Consider the following 27,436-nt stretch of genomic DNA (forward strand, 5'->3'; position numbering starts at 1 on the left):
ACTCCCCAGCTGTCACCCTATAACCTTTGATGCACTGGCTAATCAAGAACCTATCTATCGCTGCCTTAAGTACACCCAATGACTTGGCCTCCACAGCCGCTCGTGGCAACAAATTCCACAGATATCATCATTAAACAAATAAGTTTCTACCATTTCTAATCTGCTATCTGTTCTTGAGTAAGATTCCCTAGGATAACAGAGCCAGAGGATGGATTTCGTGGAGGCTTTGCAGGATTTGGGATAGGAGTGGTTGGGTGGGCAGAGACAATTTTCTTCTCTTTCTGTTGGAGTCCGTAAACACCTCAAAGGGTAGGGCATTCAGGAGAGAAGATAGGAAATATTTCTTCAATGCAAATGATACTGGAAATGAAACCCCTATTCAGGGGTTATTTGGAGACATAAGAGATTGTGGATGTTGGAATCTGGGGCAGCCAGTTTCTCAGTAGGGTAAGCACCTTCTCTGTGGGGAAAGGAACTGTCAATGCTTTAGGTCGAAGCCCTGTATCTCGATTGAGTGTAGAGAGGGACGATAGGCAGTATAAAGAAGAGAGGTTGAGTAGTAAGAAAATAACCAGGAAGTAATTGGAGGAATGATTATTTCAGAATCAGAATCACTTTATTGCCAGTATGTGAAACTTACCAGATTTGATTATGGTTTGATCCTGTCATAATGCGCGCTGGCAATATCAGAACCCAAGTGCAGAGGAAAGACAGAGTCCGATGTAGAGGGGGTGCCCAAAGTTTAACCTTAACAATTCCAACAGAACAATGGTAGCTCCGCTGAGTGACACTGTAAGACGTAATATTCTCAAAACTAGGACCCTGTGATTAGCACTAATCGGGCATTCGCTCAAATAATACAAGTAACATAGAATCCCCAAACCTATTAAAATAAACTTTGAACAGAAAGCACCAAAGAGTGAGTTACTCAAGAAAAGCACAAGAAAATCTAAATTATAAATGGCTCTCATTAAATGATAATTAACCAATTCAGGTGTTCTGAAAACTTCAGAGCTGAATGCTCTCTGCTGCCCCACACAGGCCCAAAGTGCTCATGACAGGTGTCAAGCATAAAACACAGGATTATACCATAACACAACAGCAACTAGCAATTTACAAGTCAATAGTGCAGGCAGCCATGAGCAATCAACAATTAGCACATATGTCAATAATCAAACTTATTGAACATATGAACAGAGTAAATAATTGTCAACAAAACAAGGAAAGCACGGAAGACCATTTAATGGATGTTGTGCATGGACAGTTAGTGTATTACACCTGAGTACGTTTTGCTGGGAAGCTGGATAGCAACAGAAAAGAAGCTTCAGAGATGACATGTAGTCCTCCTGGTGGTGACGGACTTGTGATATCTCCCTGATGGCAATTTGGTGAATAGGTGACTGTTGGGGTGTCTGGAGTCAGCAGTAATTTTTCCAGCTCTCTCTTTTGCTCCGGCAATGAACATGTCTTTTAGGGTTGGTAGCTGATCTTCTCCGCTGAGTGGACCACTCACTGAGGAGGGAGGAGATAACAGGAAACCAAATGGTGATAGAGGTGGTCACAGCAATCTCGATAGAGGCCTGAGTAAACTTTCGTCAGGATACACCCTGCAATGTTAAGATCATAACACCATAGGATATAGGAGCAGGATTAGGCCATTTGGCTCATGGAGCCTGCTGCACCATTTCATCATGGCTGATCCATTTTCCTTATCAGCCCCAATCTCCTGACTTCTCCCTATAGCCTTTCATGCCCTGACAAGTCAAGAATCTATCAACCACTCTCCTTAATTGGACATGTTAGAACTCAACAGATGGGAAGGAAGCACAGGGAGTATGTAAGGCTGGGCTCCTACTTGTCTGATCTAATGTCTATAAGCAAAGGTTCTCCCTAGGGCTGTGTTCTTTCACCTCTCCTGTTCTCACTTTATACAAGTGATTGTACCTTCACAGACAAATCCATTCAAATTGTTAAATTTGTGGATGACATGACTGTAGTTGGTCTTATCACTAATAATGGTGTGGCCAGCTATCGAAGAGAGGTAGACCATCGTGCAGTATGGCGTGCTCGTAACAAATTGGAGCCTAATGCTATCAAGGCAATGGAAATGGAGGGTGACTTCCGGCAACCTCCTGTCAGTAAGCTCGTTATCCACTGACAGATACTGTTGGGTACAGCTAGCTTGCTGTGGAGCAACTCCGGAACAATAGTGTTGAAGGTGGAACTAAAATCCACAAACAAGATCCTCACATGGGGGAGTCTGAATGTTGAATAATATAATGAAGGCACAAATTAAGACCACAAATCCATAAGATATAGGAGCAGAAGTAGGCCAATCAGCCCATCGAGTCTGCTCCACCATTCAAACATGGGTTTAAATTAACTGCACCCTCAACTGAGCGGAACATCTTTCAGGAATTATGGTATCGGGGGAAATGGCTATTTAATTAAAATGAGAACTAGTCTTCAAAATAAAATTCACTATTTAACTTCCACTGTTACTTTAAGCCCATTGAAATCAGACATAGATTATGGGTCTTTCTTATTCTTAGCCTTTGTAACTACACAGGGGTTAACAGGTCTGCTAGACTCAAAATCAGTTACTTCCCCCAAGTCGTCAGATTGATCAACACCCCCTCCCCCCACCACCACATACACATCACCTGGTGTCACTTTATGTACATACAGGCAACCTATGTATATATCAGGTCCTTGTACATCGTGTTTTATAGGATTGCTTTTATATTTAGATCCATTGTGTGTGTGTGTGTGTGTGTGTGTGTGTGTTTTATTGCGTTCTTTTTACTTATTGTGTTTTTTTTATGCTGCATTGGATTTGGAGTAACAATCAATTTGCTCTCCTTTACGTTTGTGGTACTGAAGTATGACAGTAAGCAATCTTGAATCTTGAGTCGTGAATGAATGCGCATGTATTGAAGCCTCCACAATGAGAGCAGGTAGGACATTAAACACACCATTAAAGGCATTTCCCTGACACTTAATACACAGGTCAGGATGTGTCTGTTTTCTCACATAATATTTGAGTTTTTGTCCCTGAACACTGCAACAAAAGTATTATATTTGCATGTCTGGTCTTTCAAATGTAAAATCACTCAGACCTGCCACTGGTATTTGAATACTCAAAGGGATTCTGCCAGTTTTGATATGCTCCCATTGTCATTGTATAATTCTGCTGTTATCTGTCAATATTCAAAACGTCAAAGTTAAATAGATAATTATGGCCTTTAAACTGTAGTTAATTGTTTATTGTTCTCTTGGTGTTTTAAAAAAGTATAAACTTATAAATTATGAACACTAGAGATTCTGCAGATGCTGGAACGCCCAGAGTAACACATACAAAATACTGGAAGGTCAGGCAGCATTTATGGAAATGAATAAATAGTCGATGTTTTTATCTGAGATCCCCATCAGGACTTAAAAGCTGTACCCTTGAGCCTTGGGAGTGGAGGTACAGATTCTCTAGAAAGCCTGTTGAGTTTTTGCATCATTTTGGCCCCTGAACAGTCCTTTGTAGCTGTATTGGTACAGAAGGAGGGTCACGTGACTTATCTAGCGTGTATCATCTCCTGGAGGAGCGCCTCGTCGTTTGATTTGTCCAACCTTTGCACATGATCCAGTAGTGATCAGCAGACCTGATGTTTCACTGGGGTTTGTTTAGACAAAAATGTTCCGTTATGAATCCACTGTACTCTCACTTTCTTCCTCCAGTCGTGGTCTCTGCTGAGCATCTTCTATTGCCCACATGGTCTCGATAAGGAAGCTGCATATGGAGAGTTCTAGTCCTTGAGCCAGGTTTTGTGACTGGAAAGTGAGACCATCAGCTTGCCGTAGTACTGCAGCTCCTCAAGTGGAATTTTCATCTGGGATCCATGTCTGCCTGAGTAACTTTAACTCGTGATTCATTTGTTCATTTATTTTCTTGTCAGCTGCACATGGCTGTTCGGAACTGTCGAAGTGTTGCCTTTTGCAGTTCATAGTACCATCTGAATACTTCAGTGAGAACGCTGCTTTGTAGTCGTTCTTGAAATACTGAAGCTTGAAATTGCGGATCGCGGAGCTTTAATGATTGTTCCAAAATCTGTCAAATGAATGTCAATTAGTGCCAGATGCAAAGATTCAAGATTATCTAATGTCACTTCCTGTACTCAAGTTGAACAAAATAATTGTTAGCCCAGATCCAATGCAGCAGAAAAATAACACAAAAGATAAAGAACACAATAATAATAATTTAAAAAACAACCAATAAAAGTAAATACATAAGGTAGTTAATATAGATAGATTGATTGTATATTCATAAAGTGATGTGAGGTTATACATAAGGTGGCTAAAAGGAAATACTAAAGTAGTACTGGAGTTAGTGGGTGGTGTTGATAAGCCTTACTTCTTGGGGAAAGTAACTGTTTTTGAGTCTGGCGGTCTTGGCGTGGATATTATGTAGTATGTAGTATTGGTGCAATCCGGGTCATATTACAATCGAAGAACGTGTTTGTAGACTGGATATTGAACTTTTTACTGTTGGCCTTTGGCCATATTCCACCAAGATACAACACTGGGTGGCATGGGTGGTCGTTCCTGCCTGTGGCCATTGAACTTGCAGCTCCTCCTGTGGAGGGTCAGACACCCTGAGCAATTAGACTGGTCTTGGACTTATTTTCCATCTGGCATAGTTTGCATTTTGTTGTTTGATTGTTTGTGGTTTTTGCAATGCTATATTTATGCTCTATTCTTGGTTGGTGCGGCTGTAATGAAACCCAGTTTCCCTCGGGATCAATAAAGTATATCTATCTATCTATCTGTCTATCTATGCCACTTATGTAAAGGGGAAGTGAGAACGCTCAGTTCTCCTGAGGTCAATAATCATCTCTTTTGTCTTGTTGACATGAAAGAAGAGGTTATTTGCCTGGCATTAGGCCTCAAGCTTTTACACCTCCTCTCCGTAGGCCATCTCATCATTGCTGGTGATGAGCTCCACTATCAGTGAACTTGACAATGTGATTATTCGGGTGTCTGGCCATGAAGTCATGTGTGACCAGAGTGTACAGCAATTAGTTTAACATACAGCATTGGGGGGCACCCATATTGAAGATGATAGGGATGGTGGAGCAATTGGGCATCCTGAATATCTAAGGTCTGTTCATTAGGAAGTCCAGCATGATGTTGTACTTATACCGAGGAGTAGGAGTTTGTTCAGCAAGGTCTGTGTTGAATGCCGAACTGAAATTCAGAAACAGCATTCTGACGTAAGTGTCCTTGCTTTCCAGGTGTGTCAGGGCCAGATGAATGACAAGAGCTGTGGCATCTGTTGTAGGGTGGTTCTGTCAGTAGGCATATTGGTGAGTGCATTTAACCGCCATTCAAAGCACTTCACTGAGTGGCGTCAGTGCAACTGGGCGGTAGTCATTTAGTTCTGAAGATGTAGATTTCTTTGATACAGGGATGATGGTGGCTGACTTGAAGCATATAGGGACAGCAGCCTGAATGAACGAAGTGTTGAAGATATCAGTGAGCTGGTCCGCACACCCCCCGAATACTCGGCCTAGGATGTCATCTGGCCCAGTCACCTTACGGGGAGTCCTCCCTGCCGAGTCCTTATCATGTCTGCTGCTGTTACGGACAGTATCTTCTCACCAGACTGGTTGTGCTGTGAGTCCCTGGCTTTCCCAAGTAAGTGTTGTTTCACAGTAAACAGGGTGAAATAACAACTGAATGGAAGATCTAACTTATGTGGTCCTTCGATAAGATCGGAAACAATCATGTAATGAGACCACAAGACATAGGAGCAGAATTGGTCCAATTGGCCCAGTCAGTCTACTCTGCCATTTGTCATGGCAGATTTATTAACCCTTGCACCCACATTCTCCTGCCTTCTCCCAATAACCTTTGATGCCCTGAATAATCAAGAACCTACCAACCTCCACTTTAAATCTACCCAATGACTTGAACTCCACAGTCATCTGTGACAATGGATTCCACAGATTCACCACCCTCTGGTTGAAGAAATTCCTCCTAATCTCCGTTCTAAAGGGGTGTCCTTCTATTTTGAGACTGTACCCTCTGTTCCTAGAGTCCCCCACTACAGGAAACATCCTCTCCACATCCACTCTATCTAGGCCATTCCATATTCGATAGGTTTCAATAAGATTCCCCTCTCAATCTTCTAAACTCTAGTGAGTACTGGCCCAGAGCCACCAAAAGCTCCCCATTCATTAACCCTTTCATTCATGGGCTCATTCTCATGAACCTTCTGAGGATTCTCTCCAATTCCAGCATAGTAAGTGTAAGTCTCTGAGTCTTTCATGATCAGTGTGAGAGAAGAAATCGCCCTTCATTTTTGCTTGCATCTCTTGAATGTGAATAAAAATGAACAGACTGGTTTTAATCTGTCACTTTTCCAAGAACATGGTTTTATAACCAACATGATTTGAATAATCAGGTCAAAGCAATTTTTAAAATGGATTCTGCCAAATAATTCAAAATTATTCCTGAAGCCTGTTCTGTCTGCAGCTCAAAGGAGTGACCACAATAAAATTATTCCATTTGATGAAATCTGGAAGCATTAAAGTAATTTGGTTCAGGCAGTGAGATGGAAAGTTCATAGAAAATCATAAACCCTGAAATGCAGAGGGATGAGACTTCAAAAGTCATCCATTGTGAAGTACTTTGTGAAGAATGAGGAGATGAAGGGTAATAGTCTAGATTATGTGGTTATCTGTGAATGACTGATATTCACTATTCATTGGTTTAAGGATATCTATAAATTCATTTTATGGCTTTTGATTGCAGGTTGACATTTTGTCATCAGGGATTTTAGCAACACACCATCATCCTCCGTGGATCTAAAACCTATTCAATCAGAGAGAGCAATCGCATGTGCTTCAGGAAGACAAGAGATTCTGCAGGTGTGGAAAAACCAGAGCAACACACATAAGATGCTGGAGGAACTCAGCAGGCCAGGCAGCGTCTATGGAAAAGAGTACAGTTAAACGTTTCGGGCCAAAACCCTCCAGCAGGACAGTGGGTGTTGCTTGGATTGCCAGCATCTGCAGGTATTCTCTTGTTTGTGATTGGGCAACACACATAAAATGCTGGAGGAACTCAGCAGGGCAGGCAGCATCTATGGAGGGGAATAAACAGTAGACCTTTCAAGCTGAGGCCCTGCATCAGGGACTCTTCAAACAATTTCACCTCGAAATTTGTCTTCAGGTCATGAGGTGTTAAGTGTGTGAAATAGCAGCATCTCTGCACAGTACTCTACTTCCAAAACTTGGTTCCATAGATGTCAGTATAATGAATTTCAAATATATATTGTGCAACTATAATTATACTTAAAGCCACCAGTATGAGGAAGGACTCCCTTCCTCATATTGATGAAGGCCAACACACTGTACGCCTTCTTAACAACACAGGTTGACAGTGTTGTTAAGAAAGCGTATGGTGTGTTGGCATTCATCAACCATGGGACTGAGTTCAAGAGCCGTGAGGTAATGTTACAGCTATATAAGACCTTGATCAGACCCCACTTGGAGTACTGTGTTCAGTTCTGGTCACCTCACTACAGGAAGGATGTGGATACTATAGAGAGAGTGCACAAGAGATTTACAAGGATGTTGCCTGGATTGGAGTGTGTACCTTATGAAAATAGGTTGAGTGAACTTGGCCTTTTCTCCTTGGAGCGACGGAGGATGGGAGGTGACCTGATAGAGATGTATAAGATGATAAGGGGCATTGATCGTGTGGATAGTCAGAGACTTTTTCTCAGGGCTGAAATGGCTAACACGAGGGGGCATAATTTTAAGGTGTTTGGAAATAGGTACCGAGGGGATGTCAGGGGTAAGTTTTTCACACAGAGAGTTGTGGGTGTGTGGAATGCACTGCCGGCAGTGGTGGTGGAAGCGGATACAATAGGGTCTTTTAAGAGCCTCTTAGATGGGTACATGGAGCTTAGAAAAATAGAGGGCTATGTGTTAGGGAAATTCTAGGCAGATTCTAGAGTAGGTTACATGGCCAGCACAACATTGTGGGCCAAAGTGCCGGTAATGTGCTCTAGATTTCTATGTTTCTATGTTCTATGTTCTAAGACTAAACCAGGAAGTATAAGTTAACACATTTAACACTGCATACAGTTATGTATCTGAATGTACCTCCAGGGCTGGGTGCTAAACCCATTGCTGTACACTCTGCTGTCACATGACTGCACAGCCAAACTCCCGAGTAATCACGCTGTCAAGTTTGCCGATGACACGATAGTGGTGGGGCTCATCATCAGCAACGATGAAACAGCTTACAGAGAGGAGGTGGAACAATTCAAGACCTGGTGCCAGGTAAATAACCTCTTTCTCAATATTAATGCCCACTTCGCTGCCGCTGCTACTGTGTGGTAACTAGAATCTCAAGAGCTGAAGGCCTTGAAATCCTCAGCTTTGCGTGTTTCAGCGGCTGGGGAGAGGTCAAAGGCGCTCTGCAGAGGCTGTATCGGAGAGGCTGGACAGAAGCTCCAAGTTTTTCGGACGGATGGACTCAGTCTCGGTTGTGGTCGGCTGCTTCCAAGGCATCGGCAAGTTGATGGTGCCTGGAGGTTTATGGCAGGGAGTTTCTCCCTTTTGCCGTCTGCTATCGGGGACTCGGGAGTCGATCAACTCGGGACTTTGAGACTTTTTTTTCACTGTGCTCATGGTCTGTTCTTCATCAAATTATGGTATTGCTTTGCACTGCCGTTAACTATATGTTATACTTATGTGGTTCTGTTAGTGTTAGTCTTTGGTCTGTCCTGTTTTCTGTGATATCACTCCGGAGAAACATTGTATCATTTCTTAATGCACGTATGCATTTCTAAATGACAATAAAAGAGGGTTGAGTGTTCTCATAATCTAACAAGACCAAGGAGATGGTTACCGACTTCAGAAGAATTTGCACCACTCACACCCGTCTTTACATCGGAGGCACAGCACTGGATACTGTGAGCAGTTTCAAACATCTGGGAGTGCACATTTTGTACAAACTCTCATGGTCCCTGAACACATTCTACACAATCAGGAAAGTTCACCAATGCCTCTACTTTCTGAGGAAGCTTAAGAGAGCTGGATTATGCACATCCGATTTAAGGTAGGTCCAGTTTAAGATAGAGCTGGTGAAGCACAGGAACGACTTGTTTATAGCAAACAAAACTATAAATTACTGTATTAATCACACTTTTCCTCTGATAAGATCACTGCAATCAATAGCCTGTAACTTTCCCTTTGGGGCTAAGCTTTTGAACCTCCTGTACGAACTGGCATTTTTGCAGTGCGAACTGAAGTGTCGAACGTACAGGATGGTTATGGCATGGCGTGTACAGGCCAAGGTGAGGTGGCGGGTCAAGGGCTCGTGAGTGGGGAATGAGCCAATGTTTGGCTACTGCTGGGCTGGACTTGGAGGTGATTCAGTGCAGCAGAACTGAGGCATGGCAGAGTCAAAGCCGTTGGGCCCGGCTTGGAAGAGTATCAAAGAGGCAGAGCCCAGGTCTGAAAGCGAGGAACAACACAAAGTTTGGACGACTTAAGCACTGGGCCAGATTGAAAAGGTCAGGGTGTCGGTTCAGGAGATGAGAGACGGGCCAGGACATCTTGCTGCTCTGTGAGGTTTACTCATCTCTGTGCTGAATTGAGGCCATGGCCTCCAACTAATGGGCTCTTGAATGGCTGCAGTGATGACTGGCTTCATGGCTGTGGACTCACTTTCGGGAATGTCAGCCGTGAATGCTATTTGCTTACTTTTGTTGTTTGCACGGTTTGTTTTTTCTCTGCACATTAGGTCTTTGATGGACTTTTTAATAAGTTGGTTCTATTGGGTTTCTTTGTTTTGTAGCTACCTGTAAAGAGACAAATCCCAAAGTTGTATATAGTATACATATTTTGATGATAAATGTACTTTGAACTTTGATCTAGATTCACATCATTCTGCAGATGCACAATAGAGAACATCCTAATAAGCTGTATCTCTGCTTGTATAGAAATTGCGCTGTGGCGGATAGGAAGGCTGTACAACGGGTAAGTAAAACTGCCCAATGCATCACCGGCACCAGCCTACCTGCCACCCTTCTCCATGGATTGTCACCTTGTCGTGGTGGAGAAGCTTGAGTGGTCCTGTGATCCCGAGAGCAATGCTCCTGGTAGGGTCACGCATGGCGGTAAAGTCGAGGATGAGGTCCCTGACAAAGAACAATCCAACCAAGACCTCAACGGTGGAACAGGCGAACGAAGTTACTTCGAACTCAACGGCTGTGAAGGCGGATGAAGGCTGCAACAAATCCATCAGCTCCAATCGTCGTGGTTTCCATGCCATTGGAATCAGTTGGTTGATTTGTGAAGTATCGTGTGCTTCTTGGAGTGCAACATCAAGTTAAACAAATACACGCACAGGCATCTTCACTCTGTGGGTCACTTCTTCAGAATGAAGACCATCATCCTCGACCTCGAGGGATAGCCACGACGACGACCTGCCACCAAGGACATATGTACAGAAAGTTGTCAGAAAAGGGCCAGTAACTTCATGAAGGCTCCCATCCACCCTGCTCATGGACTGTTTAACCCCACTCCCATCATGGAGAAGGTTACTTAGCATCCACGTCAGGACCACCACTAGATTCAAAAATAATTACTTTCCCCAAGCAGTAAGGCTGATCAACAGCTCCACCCACTAATCCACCCCAACACACCTCCAACCTTCACTACGTTATCATGTCCTGTCAGTCACCTCATGTACAAACACTGCTTTGACTCGTGTCATTTTAGGTCATGCTTTTCAATCAATCTATGTATATAAGCTATTTTATGTATATATATTTATTTTGTTTTGTTTATTGTTATTTTATTTATCTTACTGTGTTTTTTCTGGTGCATCGGATCCAGAGTAACAATTATTTTATTCCTATTTACACATATGTACTGAAGAAATGACAACAGACAATCTTGAATCTTGAATTTTGAATAAATGGATCATGAGGTTAAGACAGACATAAAAGAAAATTAAATGAATGATGTTTTTAAATAATATCCAACAATAGTTCAGTTGTGAAGGAAATTAATCTGCATGTGTAAAAGTCAATTTTCTGTGCCAAAAGTTGGATTTATTGTAATCAAAATATCACACCGTTAAAAATAGACTTCTACTGGGAGGGATTGGCACAGATAGGGATGTTTTGTAACTTATTAAGTTTAGAGGTGGATGTTGATTAAAGTAATTATTCTGGTTGTATATAAGTAGTGGCATTATATATTTTACGTTCAGCCAAATAGTCAGATAATGTCACAAATTAACACTCTTTGCCAGCAAACACTTATCAATAATGCATTGAAATATTAACCACAATTATAGGCTTAGATTAGGTCCTGAGTGATGCTCTGACACTTGCCTCTTGGCAGTGATTGTGTTACTACCAATCCAGGACGGCACTTAAATATTGCACGTAGGTGAGTTTCTTACTCTGATGGCGATAAGACTCTCGGCCAGCATTTTATCACATTTAATGATGACGGAGGTACTGCCATACAGAAAGTATTAGTTTAATAACTGACTCTAAATCCTCAAGATGTTCTAACCAAAATGATGTGATGTGTGCTTATGTCTGCCAAAGCCCCTGTGATATCCTATTAAGTAGCAATACAGATTTATTTACTTACTGAAGAGCTCTTAATTAATGGATGCTTTAGATCATGTAATACTGTATATACAAACAAATTCTGCAATGATATTTGACTTAGTTTGCCTTTGAAGAAGGCTCACATTTGGAATATTTATTCCTCAGTAAAACGGGTGATTAGAATTATGAGCAAAGTGTCCAATTACTTTGATGGATCTTCAAATAAGGATGTTTAGACGTTATCATTTCAACTGTTACTACCGGGCAATTGAACCCAGCCTAGAACAGATTGAAAATGAGGACAACAATACTATTACTACATAATGAACAATAGGGGAAACAGAGAGTGCTTTCTCTGGAGCAGAATAGTAAATATTTATGGTATTTATTATTCTGCACGATGCATTATATCGTCTGATTTCAATAGCATGATATCCCTCTGGTCTCATTCATATACATCATTGTACCACTAGGTTCTATAATTTTGTGATTATCTTCTCAGCTGGATATAAAAAAATCTCTCCTCATAGACCATGGGGGATCCATCTCTTAGAACTGATGCATAATACAATGTTGAAGGAGGTCAATTGACCCCTTGTGCCTTTAACATTTCTTTGAAAGGGCCATCCAATTAGATCCCACATACCAGAATTTTCTCCACAGCTTAGAAGTTCGTTTTTAATACTAAATAAATTTCCTTCAGTGGTTACCGATGCATCTATTTCTGTCCCACTTTTAATAGAGTGCTGTCCAGATTGCAATAACTCAACTAGGAAAACCAATTCTTTTCCGTTCCCTCTGATCTTCATGACAATTACTCATGAACTGAGCCATCTGTTTCATCAAATCTCTGCATTGGTGACTATTTCTACCTATCTATTCCATTAAAACCCCTTATAATTTTATAAATCTTCCATTAACTTTCAGTATTCTCAGAAGAACAATCCAATTTTTCTAGTCTTACCATATAACTGAAGTATCTCACCCTAAGCACTAATTAAGTGCAACTTTCCTTTAGAAGCAACATTAAACCAGGGCTCTGTCTGACCACTCAGGTGGGTGTAAAAGATCACACAACACTTTGAAAACTACCAGCGGCTAACATTTTTCTCTTAAATCAACACAGCTCTTTCAAACAATATGGTCTCTACACATTGCTGTGTAGACATTGGCTCTTGTCTTTTGTATATTACAAAGGTGGACACACTTTGTAAGGTCTTCAGTCAATGACATTTGAATCTGAAGAAGATATAAATGCAATTATCCTACTTTCTTTCTCATTCTCATGTTTTTAAAGCCTTCCTTGTCCAGCATGCAAAACATCCAAAAGACATAGGTCACCACATAATTAAGATTTAATGTGCAGATAGTCATGAAGCAAGGAACCCAAAAGAAGCCAATTAAAAAAAAAGACCAACCCCCAGTTCCCACAGAGAAAGAGAAAAAAAAATCATGCAAACAATAAAAGCAAGCAACAACAACAACAGCATTCCAAACCAAATTGAGTCCTTACATCCAAATTCCTGGGCAGCCCAGAGTAGGCCCAAAGCCTCAGTATGCTGATCATCATATTGGCGGGGAAATCACTACAAAGTTCACAGACACAAAGCACAGCAGGCAGTGAGAGTCTCACAGCCTTAGCATCATGGGGAGAGGAACCCCGGAATATGTGAGCTTGCATTTTAATTGTCCAAACCTATGACTTGGGCTCCATATGTGACGAATTGTTCCAGGCCTAGATTTTACTGTCAGAGAAGCTGTTCTCAACTTCTTCAAATAGGTTCAGTGCTTAGAGCAATCCAACCCTGCCCGCCGGCGACTGGATTAATTAACCTACACAGGGTGCAGGTGGAGTGGACATTGCACAAACGTGTATGATCAATATTTTATTGCAAATCTAACGTAGAAAATAATCAGCTTGCATGGCGGTGGCCTATTCAATTTCTCCTCATGAAGAGAAATTGAGTAGGTCACACCATATTCTTCTGAATTTAAACAATTGAGAAGTAAGCTTCTCAAATGTACGAAATCCTTATAGCAGCGCCCCCAACCACTGGGCCGTGGACTGGTACCGGGCTGCAAAGCATGTGCTACTGGGCTGTGAGGAAACCTTTCCTCATTCCCTGTCACACCCACTGTTGAGCTTGAACGCATGCGAGGTCATTACCTGTGCATCATCATTGTCAGCGCGGGAAGGAGATCAACTCCTTGAGCTTGCAAATGACAGCGGGCTGAAAAGTATGTTTGGCATAACAACTGTGCCGGCATTCTGGAGCAAAGTCAAGGCTAAATATTCTGAGATAGCCACGAAAGCACTGAAAATGTTGCTTCCATTTCCAACATATCTCTGCAATGAATGCAACGAAAACTAAATTGCGGAATAGACTGGACATAAGGAACCCCCTTCGAGTATCGCTGTCTCCCATCACCCCTCGATGGGACTGTATCGTTGCAGGAAAACAAGCCCAGAGCTCCCACTGATTCAGCGATATTGGTGTGTTGCAATGATTTTATATGTTCATATGGGGAAAATATGTGCTGTGTGTTTAATATCCAAATGTTACTTAAAATGTTATGATGCTATTGACTTATAAGTGACTTATATAACCATATAACAATTACAACATGGAAACAGGCCATCTCTGCCCTTCTAGTCCGTGCCGAACTCTTACTCTCACCTAGTCCCACTGACCTGCACTCAGCCCATAACCCTCCATTCCTTTCCTGTCCATATATCTATCCAATTTTTCTTTAAATGATAATATCGAACAGGCGTCTACCACTTCTACTGGAAGTTTGTTCAACACTTACTTCAAGCTCCCCTGTCCTCCCCTGATAATTGACTTATAACTATATTCATGCAAGGAAAATATGTGCTGTGTGTTTAGTATTAAATTTGTTAGATAAACCCTTTTAGAAACGAAATTGAGTGTATTAGCCACTTAACTACTATATTCCGGTCATGATTAATCTCTTACTAGCTCTTCCTTCAGTTAGTCCTGACGAAGGGTCTCGGCCCGAAATGTCGACTGTACCTCTGCTGCATTCACCAGCAACTTTGATGTGTGTTGCTCGACTTGACTCAGTCTGGTTGGCAATGATGGTACTATGTTCTGTTGCACTGTTGAAGGTACTGTGATTGGTATTTTGATCATCATTCTTGTTTGAAAGAATCCAGTCCAGTTTTTCATTTTTATTTCCCATGGTTCACTTTGACCCTGGTTTCCACTGAACTCTGTCTACAGATGGTTATAGAATACCATTGAATCTTTGCAGTAGCAATAATACACAAAAAATATGGCACTAAATTGGCAGAGTAATCTATTTGGTAGTGCCTTGAGTGTTATTTGAGATTAGATTCATATCCATTAAGATTCCACCCAGAGTGTAATGAACACTTCTGCATACTAACACGATGCTGGAAATCTAAGCAACATACACACAATGCTGGAGGAACTCAGCAGGCCAGGCAGCGTCTGTGGAAAAGAGTGGAGACCCTCCAGTCCGACTATTTACTCTTTTCCATGGATGCTGCCTGGCCTGCTGCGTTCCTCCAGCATTTTGTGTGTGTTACCTCTGGACACAGTTGTTTTGTGTGACATAGTGCATATGTGCATTTGTTCTAATTCAGAAATGATATCGTCAGATCATGATAAGTAAGTTCCTATGGAAATCCAAGCTATCTGCAAATAGATTTGCATAATAACTCAGCTCTATTCCGTTTATAAGTAGGAGAGGCAGAATAAAGCCACATGATTTTGCTTTGCGAAAAGAAAAAATAAATTCAATCATTTGAAACACTGATTCAAAGCTTTCAACTACATTGGGAAGAAATAAATAGCCAATTAAACAGGTAGAGCCACATTCTCTAATTGCATTTTAATAAAGATAATAAGCGTTTTTAAAGCCAATTGGAATCCAAATAAGGTCTGGAATAGATTAACTGGGAAAGGTTAGGCAGGTTAGGACTTCATTCCTTGGAATACAGGTGATTGAGACGTCATTTTTCAGAGGTGTATAAAGTCATGAGGGTCATAGATAGGGAGAATGCACACTTACTGTGTCCTCAAGAAGGAGAGCTACAAACTAGATTAGCATGTTTAAGGAGAGAGATGAACATTTTGAAAGGAACATAAGTGGTAGCTTCGTCATGCAGAGGGTAGTGCATATACAAAATAACCTGCAAAGGAAGTGGTTGCGGCAGGTACAACAATAACATTTAAAAGACTTTTGGGTAAGTACATGGATAGAAGACCTTGAGAGGGATATGGGCAAAAGACCGGCAAATGGGGCTAGTTTGGTGGGCACCATGGTCAGCATGGATGAGTTGGGCTGAATGGCCTGTTTCTGTTTCGTCTTACTCAATGACTCTGTAAATGTTTTAACATTATTATCCCTTGGGAAAAAGGAGATCTAATTGTATTGTTATTTTTCTTTCCTTTTTAAAGAGGCAACTATTTTTGGCTGAATAATTTTAAATGGAAATCAATGTTGATTCCCTTGAGATGGAGTTGGAGTAGGGGACTGGTGTACTACACAGGTTACAAAATGCATGCAGTCTTAGTATCTTGACTTTACTCTGCATTTGCTTTATTGAACTCCTGACCATGGAATTCATCTTTTTGAAATCTCGGATGGCATCCTCAGAGCACTGTGTATCACTTATAATTTACCCAACGAGCAAGGATTCAGAAACAATCACTCCTTTCTACAAAAGGAGATTCTGTAAAGTCAAGTAAAATTTATTATCAGAGTACATACATGTCACCACATACAACCCTGAGATTCTTTTTCTGTGGGGTTTCTTGGCAAATCCATCGAACTGTAACTGTAAACAGGATCAATGGACTGCAAGCTGTGCAAATGCAGATATAAATAAATAGCATTAAATAACGAGCATGAAATAGCAAGATAAATGAGTCCTTAAATGAGTGTAGTTATCCCCTTTTGTTCAAGAGCCTGGTGGTTGAGGGTAGTAGCTGTTCTTGAACCTGGTGGTGAGAGTCCTGAGGAACTTGTACTTTCTACCTGATGGCAGCAGCGAGAGAAAAGCACGGCCTGGGTGGGGAGCATCTTTGATAATGGATACTGCTTTCCTATGACAATGTTTCATGTAGATGTGCTCAATGGTTGGGAGGATTTTACCCATGAAGTACTGGACCGAATCCACTACTTTTTGTAGGATTTTCCACTCAAAGGCATTGGTGTTCCCATACCAGGCCATAATGCAGCCAGTCAGCACACTTTCCACCACACATCTATAGTAGTTTGCCAAGGTTTTCAATGACATGCCAGATCTCCTCAGACCCCCTGAGGAAGTAGAAGCACTGTCATGTTTTCTTCACAATTTTATTTATATCATGGGTCCAGGACAGGTCTCCTGAGATAATTTAAAGTTACTGACCCTCTCCACGTCCGATTCTCCGATGATTACTGGCTCATGGACCTCTGGTTTCCCTCTCCTGAAGCCTATAATCACTTCCTTGGTCTTATTGACATCGAATGAGAGGTTGTTGTTATTACACCACTCAGCCAAATTTTCAATTTGCAACAGATGCTGGAAATCCAGAGTAACACACACAAAATGCTGAAGGAACTCAGCAGGTCGGGCAACATCTATGGAAAGAAATAAAGAATTGATATTTTGGACCAAGACCCTTTCTCAGGACTTTATCAGGACTTATCATTAGATCCTTTTGAAAGAACTCAACTTGAAATGTCCACTCTATTCCTTTCCATAGATTCTGCCTGACCTGCTGAGTTCCTCCAGCATTCTGTGTGTGTGTTACTCCATTGTACAAAACCCTTCTCCGCAGCATCACCATCTTAAAATATGAATATTTCTCAAAAATGTTGGCCTTGGAAAGAGCGCAGAATAAATTTACCTGCTTCATTACTGGATCCTGTGAGTTAGTCAATGTGGAGGAACTGCCAATGGAACATCAACCATCTTGACTTCACCACTCCGCTCCCCAATTCCAACCACACTCCTTCCAAACGCACTGCTCTCCACTCTCTCCGCACTAATCCTAACCTCACCATCAAACCTGTAGATAAGGGGGGTGCTGTAGTAGTCTGGTGGACTGACCTCTGCTTTGCTGAGGCCCAGCGACAGCTGTCAGACGCCTCCTCTTACTTACCCGTCGAACAGGATTCTACTAAAAAGCACCAGGCCATTGTCTCCCACACTACCACCGACCTTATTAATTCTAGGGATCTCCCATCCACTGCCACCAACCTCATAGTTCCCTCACACTGCACCCCCTGTTTCTACTTTCTACCCAGGATCCACAAACCTGCTTGTCTAGGTAGACCCATTGTTTCTGTTTGTTACTGCCCCGCTGAACTTGTATCTACATACCTCATCTCATGTTTTATCCTCCCTTGTCCAGTCCCTTCCTACCTACATCCATGACACTTCACATACTCTTGATCTTTTCAATGATTTCATGTTCCGTGGCCCCCATTATCTTAGGTTCACTATGATGTCCAGCCCCCATACACCTCCACCTCCACCAGGAAGGCCCCAAAGCTCTCCGTTTCTTTCTGGACACCAGACTCAACCAGTTCCCCTCCACCACCACTCTGCTCTGTCTTGAGGAACTTGTCCTCACACTTAATAATTTCTCCTTCCGTTCCTCCCACTTCCTTCAAACAAAAGGAGTAGCCATGGGCACTCGCATGGGTGTCAGCTATGCCTGCCTGTTTGTTGGCTACCTAGAGAATTCAATGATTCAAGCCTACACCGGTATCCCACTCCAACTTTTCCAACGCTACATCAACGTCTGCATTGGTGCTGCTTCCTGCACCCTTGCGGAGCTCTGCACCTTCATCAACTTTGCCTCCAAATTAACCCCACCCTCAAATTTACCGGGTCCATTTCTGACACCTCCCTTCCTTTCTCGATCTCTCTGTCTCTATCTCTGGAGACAGCTTATCCACCTATGATTCTCACAGCTACCTGGACTCTACCTCTTCCCTCTCTGTTACTTGTAAAAACACCATCCCATTCTCTCAATTCCTCCGTTTCTGCCACACCTGCTCTTAAGATGATGCATTTCATTCGAGAACTGAGGAGATGTTCTCCTTCTTCAAAGAAAGGGACTTCCCTTCCTCCACCATCAATGCTGCCCTCAACCACACCTCTTCGATTTCGCACACGTCTGTCTTCACCCCATTCTCCTGCGACCCACCAGAGATAGGGTTCTTTTTGTCCTCACCTACCACCCCACCAGCCTCCATGTCCAACACAATTTTCCATGACTTCCACCATCTCCAGTGGGATCCCACCACCAAGCACATCTTTCTATCCCCCCCCCCCCACTTTCTGCTTTCCACAGTGATCCACCTACACAATTCCCTTGTCCATTCATCCTTCCCCACTGATCTCCCTCCTGGCACTTATCCTTGCAAGCAGAACATGTGCTGCACCTGCCCCAACACCTCCTCCCTCACTACCATTCAGGGCCCCCAACAGTACTTCCAGCTGAGGTGACATTTCACCTGTGAGTCTGTCGGGGTCATCGACTGTATCCAGTGCTCCTGGTGTGGCCTCCTGTATATTGGTGATACCTAACGCAGTTTGAGAGACAGCTTCGCTGAGCACCTACGCTCCGACTGCCAGATAAAGCAGGATCTCCCAGTATCCACCCATTTTAATTCCACTTCCCATGCCCATTCTGACATATCAGCCCATGGCTTCCTCTGCTGTCGCAATGAGGCCACATTAAGGTTGGAGGAGCAACACAATATATTCTGTCTGGTAGCCTCCAACGATGGCATGAACATTGATTTCTCGAACTTCCAGTAATGCCCCCCCACCTCCTTCACCATTCCCAATTACCATTTCCCTCTCTCACCTTATCACCTTGCTCTGGTGCTCCTCCACCTTTTCTTTCTTCCATGGCCTTCTGTCCTCTCCTATCAGATTCCCCCTTCTCCAGCCCTGTATCTCTTTCACCTATCAACTTCCCAGCTCTTTACTTCTCCCCTTTCTCCTCCTGGTTTCACCTATCACCTTTGTGTTTCTCCCCCCACCCGCTACCTTGTTACTCTGATTTCTCATTTTGTTTTCTCAAGTCCTGTTGAAGAGCCTCGGCCAGAAACATTGACTGTACTCTTTTCCATAGATGCTGCCTGGCCTGCTGAGTTCCTGCAGCATTTTGTGTGCGTTGCTTCGATTTCCAGCGTCTGCAGACTTTCTCTTGTTTGTGGGGGAGCAGCTCCTTTCCCTCCACCATGAGATTTCCGAACGGACGATGAACCCGTGTACACTAACTCACTATTTATTTTTTGCTCTTTTTTTGCACTACTAGTTTTATTTTATATACATACAAATAAAGGGAAAGGGAGAGGGGAAGCAGCGGGAAGCACCAGAGACATTCTGTAATGATCTTACCTCGTGACTCAAGGCTGGGTGTGTCTCCATTGTGCCACAGCTCCCCTTGGTATTCCTTCTCAACCACTTGTTCCATACTCTTCCTGCAGCACTGCACTCTTGCCATTTCCAACATTGCTTGCTCCAGCCAGATTTAGTCTCTCTCCAATCTATTTTAAAATTATGTTTGCATTGTATTGCTGCCACAGAACAACACCTGATTCTGATTCTGAAAGACAACACAGACTGAAGTTGTAATCCCTGGAATTTAGAAGATCATGGAGAAACTTGACTGAAGGTTTCAAAATATTAAGGAAAGATGATAGAGTGGATAAGAGGAAATTTCCACACCTTAGGAATCTAGACATAATTTAAATATTGAGCCAGAACTTTCAGACTTGTAAATAAACACCTCTCCATGTACTCTCGACTACGTCTCAGTCTAGATGAAGGACCATGACCTGAATCATCAACTGTCCATTTCTCACCATTGGTGCTTCCTGACCCGCTGAGTTCCTTCATAACAACATAAGAAATAGGAGCAGGAGTAGGCCATCTGGCCCGTCGAGCCTGCTCCACCGTTCAATAAGATCATGGCTGATCTGGCCATTGACTCATCTTCACCTACCTGCTTTTTCCTCATTACCCTTAATTCCCCGACTATGCAAAAATCTATCCAACCTTCTCTTAAATATATTTACTGAGGTAGCCTCTACTGCTTCATTGGGCAGAGAATTCCACAGATTCACCACTCTCTGGGAAAAGCAGTTCCTCCTCATCTCCGTCCTAAATCTAATCCCCCAAATCTTGAGGCTATGTCCCCTAGTTCTAGTCTTACCTACCAGTGGAGACAACTTTCCTGCCTCTATCTTATCTATCCCTTTCATAAGCTTATATATTTCTATAAGATCTCCTTTCATTCTTCTGAATTCCAGTGAGTATAGACTCAGGCAATTCAATCTCTCCTCATAGTCGAACCCTCTTATCTCTGGAATCAACCTGGTGAACCTCCTCTGCACCGCCTCCAAAGCCAGAATATCCTTCCTCAAGTAAGGAGATCAGAACTGCACACAGTACTCCAGGTGCGGCCTCACCAGTACCCTGTACAGTTGCAGCATAACCTCCCTGATCTTAAATTCAATCCCTCTAACAATGAAGGCCAACATTCCATTTAAGCAACATACATCAAAGTTGCTGGTGAACGCAGCAGGCCAAGCAGCATCTGTAGGAAGAGGTGCAGTCGACGTTTCAGGCCGAGACCCCTCGTCAGGACTAACTGAAGGAAGAGTGAGTAAGGGATTTGAAAGTTGGAGGGGGAGGGGGAGATCCAAAATGATAGGAGAAGACAGGAGGGGGAGGGATAGAGCCGAGAGCTGGACAGGTGATAGGCAAAAGGGGATACGAGAGGATCATGGGACAGGAGGTCCGGGAAGAAAGACGGGGGGGGGGAGTGACCCAGAGGATGGGCAAGAGGTATATTCAGAGGGAGAAAAAGGAGAGTGAGAGAAAGAATGTGTGCATAAAACTGTTCCACTCTTCCTTCCAAAGTGGACGACCTTAGTCTTACCAACATTGTAATCCATCTGCCAGATCCTTGCTACTCACTTAACCTATCTATGTCTCCCTGCAGACTCTCCACATCTTCTGCACAATTTGCTTTTTCACTCAATTTAGTATCATTAGCAAACTTAGATACACTACACTTGATCCCCTCTTCCAGATTATTAATGTATATTGTGAACAGTTGCAGACCCAGCACCGACCCCTGCGACACACCGCTCACCATCCAGAGTAACACCCATGTATCCCAACTCTTTGCTTTCTGTTAGTTCACCAATCCTCTATCCAGGCTAATACGTCACCCCCAACTCTATGCATCCTTACCTTATGGATAAGTCCTTTATGCAGCACCATATTGAACACCCTCTGGAAATCCTAGTAAATAACGTCCATCTGTTCTCCTCTATCCACTGCACTCATTACGTCCACAAAAAACTCCAGTAAGTTTGTGAAACAGGACCTGCCTTTGCTGAATCCATGATGCATCTGCCTGATGGACCAATTTCTTTCCAGATGCCTTGCTATTTCTTCTTTAATGATAGCTTCAAGCATTTTCCCAACTACAGATGTTGAACTAACTGGCCTATAGTTACCTGCCTTTTGCCTACATCATTTTTTTGACCAGTGGCGTGACATTCGCCATCTTCCAATCCACTAGGACCTGCCCAGAGTCCAGAGAATTTTGGTAAATCATCACTAAAGCCTCTATTATAACTTCTGCCATTTCTTTCAGTACCCTGGGATGCATTCCATCAGGACCAGGGGACTTATCTACCTTCAGGTCCTCAAGTTTGCTCAGCACAACCTCTTTAGTGACAGCTATAGCATCGATGTCCTCACTTCCCATCACATCCAGGTTAGACGTGTCCTCCACCGTGAAGACCAACACAAAATAGTTATTCAAAGCCTCTGCCATTTCTTCATTACTGAATACCAATTCCCGCCTTCTCGATCTTCAAGGGACCTACGTTCACTTTAGCCACCCTTTTCCACTTTATATGATTATAAAAACTTTCACTATCGGTTTTTGTATTTTGTGCTAGTTTATTTTCATAATTTAGCTTTCCTTTCTTTGTTGCTTGCTCAGTGGTTCCTTGTTGCTTTCTAACATTTTCCCAATCTTCCAGTTTCCCACTACTTGACGACTTTGTATGCACAAGCTTTTAGTTTGATGCCTTCTTTTATTTCCTTTGTTATCCAAGGCTGTCTCTCCCCACCCTTACTGTCCTTGCTTTTAAATGGAACATATTTTTGTTGAGTACTGTGAAAAATCTCTTTGAAAGTCTATCACTGTTCCTCAACCATCCCACCATAGAATTTGTATTCCCAGTCTACACTAGCCAAATTCTCCTCATCCCATTGGAGTCTCCATTGTTTAGGCATAATACACTGGTTTTAGATTGAACTATTGCACCCTCCATTTGTATGAGAAACTCAGTCATACTGTAATCACTCTTTCCAGGTGGATCCCTAATTACAAGATCATTAATTTTACCTGTGTCGTTGCACAGGACCAGATCTAAGATACCACATCCCCTCAAGAAAACCATTATGGATGCTTTCTATGAAGTCCTCCTCAAGACTGCCTTGACCAACTTGATTCACCCAATTTATCTGTGTTAAAGTCTCCCATGATAACCGCTGTTCCATTCTTACATGTCTGCAATATTTCTGTTTATTGCCTGTGCCACTGTAATGTTATTATTTCATGGCTGATAAACAACTCCCACCAGTGATTTTTTTCCCTTTACTATTCCTAATCTCTACCCAGATGGATTCGACATTCTGCTCCTTAGATCTTATATCGTCTCTCTCTATTGCTCTGATCTCATCTTTAATTAAGAGCGCTACCCCCTTCCTTTACTTTCCTGCCCATCCTTCCGTATTATCTGATAGCCTTCAACACCTTGTGTGTGGGTGGGTCTCTGTGTAGAGCTTGGTAAAACTTGAAATGCTACTGCAATTGACAATTTTTAATTGTTAATATTGGGCTCTGGTTTGATAGATTTTGTTAACTGAGCCAAAAACAGAGGATATGGAGCAAGATAAGTATGTGGAGTGAAAACACAGATTGGTCATGATCTCCTCAAGCAGCTACACCACTTCCTCCTGTCTCTGAATCCAACTTGCTTCTCTGGAGCAAAATGAAGGACATATTAATTTATTTATAAGATGGATGGGCCTGAAAAACCATTTCACATGATATATTAGTCTCCATGTAATTAAGTGACTATTCACATCGTTGAGCACAGAACTGTTGATTAAACAAGTTTACAATGAAACTGTGAATAAATAAAGTTGAATCATGAACATGCTAATAAAAGGATGAGGTATTTTAGCCCTTAAGTGGCTGAGGATGACACTAGCTGTAAGTTCCTGTAGTTGATGCATTGTAAAGGTGGGTTGTTGGTTCAATGCAGTTTGCAAATAAAAGACTTCTTAAAGATTAGCTTTATTTTTCACATGGACGTCAAAACATACAGTGAAATGCACCATTTGTGTCAAAGCAAATCAGCGAGGGTTGTGCTGGGGGGCAGCCACAATCGTCGCCACGCTTCTGTCACCAAATAACATGCTCACAACTTAATAACCCTAATTTTAACTGTATGTCTTTGGGATGTGGGATGAAACCAGAGGGAAAACACTTTGCATCAAATTTCAATAATAAACAATAGCAGGTCAAGGACAGCAGGTTTCCACAGTACGTGAGTGAGATTTAAATGAAAGAGGAATGGAACGGTCTCCAAACTCACTGCTGTGTCTAAGCTCCAGCCTCATGTTGTTAACAGCGCATTGCTGGTTAATGAAATAGAGCCCACCGTGGTGTTCCTTTACTATCTTGAGACTGACTATATAAACTGACCACTATATAGTGTTCTTAAAAGATTAGATTAGATTATGAGGACACTCAGTCCTCATTTATTGTCATTTAGAAATCCATGCATTAAAAAATGATACAAAGTTCCTCCAGAATGATATCACAAGAAACACAGGACAAACTAAGACTAAAACTGACAAAACCAGATAATTATAACATATAGTTACAACGGTGCAAAGCAATACCGTAATTTGATAAAGAGCAGACCATGGGCACGGTAAAAAAAAAGTCTCAAAGTCCCGATAGCCTCATCATCTCATGTAGACGGTAGAAGGGAGAATCTCTCCCCGCCATGAACCTCCAAGCACCGCAAACTTGCCGATGCAGCACCTTTGGAAGCACCCGACCGCAGCGGACTCTGAGTCCGTCCGAAAACTTCGAGCTTCCGACCAGCCCTCCGACACAGCCTCTCCGAACACCATCCTCTGCCAAGCGCTTCGACCCCGCCCCGGCCGCCGAGCAACAAGCAAAGCCGAGGACTCGGGGCCTTCCCCTCCAGAGATTCTGGATCACACAGTAAAAGAGAACTATGCATGCTGCTTTTGAAAGGGAAATGCATTGTAAAGTGGAGACAGCAACATACAGTAACATGATTGTACTATAGACATGTCTGAGGCAATGTCTCCTTGCAATAATAATGCAGCCAATGGCCACCTGCTCCACTGCAGCCAGACTTTGCAGTGCCGAGGAACTCCATAAATGACCCTCTGTACTGAAGAAAGGACAATGTACCATAAAATCACATGAGAACCCTTGAAGGCCAGTTTAGCGCAGGGTGCACGGTGAGGGGAAGAACCAGGAAGGTGATAAAGAGAGGTAATTCAGCCATGATGAAGTGGCGGAACAGTCGTGATGGGCCAAATGGCCTAATTCTGCTCCTATATCTGATGGTCTTATGGTAATTGATATGCTAAATGAGTGAGTACAGGCAGAAGGTGAATGGAAATGGGCTGTTTGGATGAGTGGCATTGAAGTCAGCGGAGGGGAATTGATGATGCTTTGGGTTAAATTAAGGAATCAGGTTAGTACAGAGATGAGATGATAAACATAAGCTTTATTTTAATTTTATTTGCAGAAACAGCGTGGAACAGGTCCTTCTGACTCAATGAGCCACACCGCCCAGCAGCCCACCTATTTAACACTAGCCTAATCACAGGGCAATTTACAATGACCGATTAATCTACTAACCTGCACATCTTTAGACTGTGGGAGAAAACAGGAGCACCCAGAAGAATCCCAAGTAGATCACAAGGAGGATGTACAAACTCCTTACAGATGGAGCTGGAATTGAACTCTGAACTCTGGAACATTTTGTGCTGTAACCACATCGCACAAACTGCTATGCCACCAATGTGTCCATTGGCGTTCCATGTGTCTCAGATTAGTGTAGAAATTGTTCCAACCACTCATCCTCCAAATTTTCCTTACATTACAGTTCAGGCCCAAGACTAAAAGGTACCACAATGTATTTGTGTACTTCAGTGCTGCCACCAGATAATATCAGGGTACTTGTATTCTGCATCCCAGAGCTATATTTAAGGTCTAATCAGGAGAAAAGGGGATGAATAAATTGGTTATCCACTGAAAATGAGCTCTGATTTAAGAGTATGAGATTAAGTTAGTTTCTGCTGTGAGCGATTATTAAATTTGTGGGAGAAGTACCAAGATGTCCATCAATTTGGTGGACAAGTGCCTATCAATTTGTTGGACAGGTGCTACTCAAATCAAAATCTTTAGTTACTCCAAAACAAATATGTGTAGTGAAGCTGTTTTATAATAACCAACACACAAGACACACTTTCCACTGTGAAGATAGTTATATAACATTTTATATATAGCCATATCTTAATGAAAGCTAACACAAAAGGGATTGATGCATAAAATTGTATAAAATATTAAAGATAAGTGATATCATATCCACTAAAATTATAATGAATTCAGTTTTGTTTAACGTACGAACTTGATGTGGAACCATATCTTACTCAATTACTTCAACTTAGCATGCAATACTGTATAAATGCAAATATAAAAATGAATGTATATTAGTTTAATAGAAAAAATTACTGCACAGAATGGATTAGTGATGAGGTGGGCTGGATTTGATACTTGGTGTCAGCATGTTAGGTAGCTAGGGGAAAGGAGAGGGAGGGCAGATTTGGGTTCTATGTATATAGGTAAGCTTCTCTCTATCACCAGCCTCACAACCCCAGTGTACGGATTTCCCATACATACCTTAGTTCTGCTTGGTGACACAAGCAGCAACATGATAGTGGGAAGATAATCAGCCTTGGTAAAATCGGTTGAGGGACAAATTAAACAATTGAGAGAACTACCCTGGTCTTTCTGAAACAATGTGGATTTTTATGTCCATTTAGAGGTCAGGGAGAAGCTGGTTTATATCAACAGATCCAAAAGACCTCGCTGCCCTCAACACTCTGTAAGTACCTCCCTGGGGTGTCTGCATTCACTTTATACTGAAGTGCCAACAAAGAGGTCACCAGAAAAGATCAGGTGGGGATCAACAGGTTTTATTCATTTTTTACCTTCACCTATAAGGTAAAATTACTCTCATTGTACAACACTCCAGAGGGATAACACTTTAATTACATGGCAGATAATTAAAAAAGCTATGTTTGTTAATATGAACACTCTTGACATATAAACTCTTCTTGGGCTTCCAGCGGGTAAAATATTGATTTTAACCAACGTTTGGATGACAAACTTCTGTCACCTTCATCAGGGATAATGCCTGGGCAGGAATCATCTCTGATGTCATTGAAACATTGGTTAAAACTGATGCCTGTACCCGGCAGAAAGTCCAAGCAGAGTTTATTCATCATATGCACTGGAAAAACACTAGATCCTTATCACGCTTGACGTATAATTCAATATTGGAGTATTGTATGCAGTTCTGTCCATCTACCTACAGGAAAGACTCCAATAAGATTCAAAGAGTACAGAGAAAATTTCCAGGATGCTGCCA

Source organism: Mobula hypostoma, chromosome 9 (assembly GCF_963921235.1).
Source record: "Mobula hypostoma chromosome 9, sMobHyp1.1, whole genome shotgun sequence".
Lineage (NCBI taxonomy): Eukaryota > Metazoa > Chordata > Chondrichthyes > Myliobatiformes > Myliobatidae > Mobula > Mobula hypostoma.